Here is a 3,208-nt window from a genome sequence, read left to right on the forward strand (position 1 = left end):
AGAGGCACTTCTAGCAGCATCTGTAGCATCGACAACAACAATTCTGATATCAGCATTGTTTAACACAGGAGCATCGTTTACGCCATCTCCTGTCATTCCGCATATATGCTTCATATCTTGCAGCATCTTGACAAGTTCATATTTGTGTTCAAGAAATACTCCTACAAATCCATCAGCCTTTTCAATCAACTCATCAATAGGAATATCTGAAGTAGAACCATCTTTGTGTTCACCAAGCAATGCAGATGATGGATACGTGTTTGTTCCCATTCCAAGCCTTCTACCTATTCCCATTCTAATGGCAAGCTTTACCACATTTTTGAGAGTTTCTTCAATTGCTTCATCACTCAATTTTTCACTTCCTCTTTTCTTAAGAATGCTATCACAAAAGGTAGAAAGAAATTCTGCATTAGAGTTTCCATCACTAAAACGGGAGATAACTAAAACGGGAGACCTCATTTTCGCATGTTGTTGCTCCATATCAGATTGCGTCTTCCGCGTCATCTCCATCTCCTGCGCTTGTTGCTTCCTCAGGGCCTCATTTTTGCATCTCGCCAATTGCCTTACTATTTCAGCTTGTTCCCGTGTCAGATTTGGTTGACGCGATCCACCCTCTCCATCCATAACTCTTTGAAACAGATTGCGACCACCAGCTCTATAGCTGGACGCCAAATTTCCAACCCAAAAAAAGCAACCATTAGGCCCTTTTTCTTTAATAACCTCACTCCAAATATGGTAATCAACATCAGCGGTAAGCGGCTCCCCCTCTGCTGGCATGTATTGAGGATTATTTTCTAGAAAAATTGCAAGCAATCTATCATATTCATCCTCCACACATATTCAATAAAACAATTTAAGTTAAATATATACATGCATATTTAATTATACTAAATAAATATGTACATACTATAAATTAAAATATATTAAAAAGTTGCCACTTGATTTTCACACCACAACTTATGATTTGCCACATGAAATTCACGCCACAATTTATAGGTTGCCAAGTGAAAATAACGTCACAAATTTTTTATTAAATTAAAAAAAATAAACAACATAAATTTCATTACTTACAAGATACAATCTCGTGCGCTCGTCGACAAAACCTCCTGATCTCCTTGTCCGGGTCCTCGAAAGCAACTCAGGCATCAATGGTTTTTTCCCTAACTCCTGAGCCTAAATAATATAATTAAAAATAATTAGTAAAATATATTATGAATAAAGATGTAACTTAAAAATTTTAAAATTTCTACCAATCGTCGGGCATGCTCCGCGGTACTAATACTTCCAACTATATTGACACAAGCCCCTTTTCAAATGCCCTCATCTTCTTAAAAGTTTCTGATTTAGCCAGGAATTCTGGAGTCCTCCAATATGTAACAAGCTCCTGAAAAACCTCCTCGCCTATCCTGCTAAGACGGATGCCGTGAAGCTCATAATTCTCCCTTACTCGCCGCAGCATATCAGACATTCTTTTAGAGCATTTGGTATTGAAAACTTTCTGAACCATTTTTTCATTCAACGGATCCCACACACATTTCCCCTACAATGTTGTATGACATTAAAATAAAATGTTAAGTAATTATAATGAGAATTTCATTTAAATAACCATAACTAAAAAATAAATTAAATGCACAACTTAAATAAATAACAATAAATAACAATATCTTAAACATTTTAAACCATTCATCTTTATTTTTGACCTCGCCATAGCCCTTAAAAGATGATTTATACATCTGCTGAATTATATAATTATCATAGCAGCAGTCCGACTCGGTGCAAAACTAAAACAAAAAATGAAAATGTTAAATATAAATTTATACACAAAATGAAAATGTATACATACTATAAAAGTTTTTAAATAGGAAACTTACTTGCTTCCTTTGGGCCAAATCCAAAATCTACCTTCAACGACATGAATCTCATCGGGATCATCCCTCCCACGAAGATCATCTCCATCTATCTCATCAACTACCTCATCAACTGCCTCATCAACCTCATGTGTTGGTACATGTGTGGGATGTGAGGTGCGTGAGCCTCCAGCCTATGTGGGGTGTGGACGGGGAGATCGTCCAACTTGTGTCGGACATGAATAGGGAGATCGTCTAGCCTGTGTCGGACGTGGACTAGGAGATCGTCCAGCCTGTGTCAGACGTGGACTAGGAGATCGTCCAGCCTGTGTCGGACATGTACTGTTGGATCCTCCCGTCTACTGGAAGGATGAAGTCATTTGGATGGGATGTGAAAAACCAGGTCCTCTAGTCTGCTGGAAGGATGGAGGCAGGCCAGTATGGGCGAATGGAAAGCTGGGCGAGGGCACACCAGTATGTGTGAATGGAAAGTTAGGTCCTCCTGCCTGCTGGAAGGACGAGGGCACACCAGTATGCTGGAAGGATTACGGCATATGAGTCGATGGGAAAGGCAAATTGGATCCTGAGTACTGGAAAGATGCATGTACCCCGGACGGGAATGTGTGGGAGGAGAGTAATGGGGTAAAATCCTGAGTACTGGCTAAACATATAGGATCAACATGACTCTGAGGGGGGGGGGGACACACGGCCGATAGAGGCGCGTCACATACTACTATCCTCGGACGTTGGGACTTCTTCTTACCACTATCTTTACTCTTAGGTGGCATTTTACCTATTTCATTATTCATCAACAAAGATAATAAATTCATTAAGATCAATATATATTCATTAACAAAGAAATAGATATTCATTAACACATAAATAGATATTCATTAACACATAAATAGATATTCATTAACAAATAAATAGATATTTAATAGATATTACATTCAATGTTTAGTTATTCTTCATCTTCGTTATCCATATCATTCTCTTCATCATTCTCTTTGTCATTCTCTTCATTATTGTCATCGGATTCAAACTCTTTATCATTCTCTTCATTATTCTCATCGGATTCAAACTCTTCATCATTCTCTTCATCCACATTATTTTCAACCAACAATATAGATGCATCAACTTGATGTCCCTCAATAGTTGTATCAAACAAACTTGTAATGTCTTCAGCTGCAACCACTTCATTAATTTGATCAACATCATCAACTTGATAGGCAACATCTTCTACTTGATCGCCATTTTCAATATGACCTTGCAGTTTTGTTTTTATTACAACACACTATCCTCGTTTACGTGTTACAAATGAAGGATAAGGTACATAATAAACTTGCCTAACAATATTTGAC

The sequence above is a fragment of the Vicia villosa genome, linkage group LG3 (genome assembly GCF_029867415.1).
Source record: "Vicia villosa cultivar HV-30 ecotype Madison, WI linkage group LG3, Vvil1.0, whole genome shotgun sequence".
NCBI classification, from domain to species: Eukaryota; Viridiplantae; Streptophyta; class Magnoliopsida; order Fabales; family Fabaceae; genus Vicia; species Vicia villosa.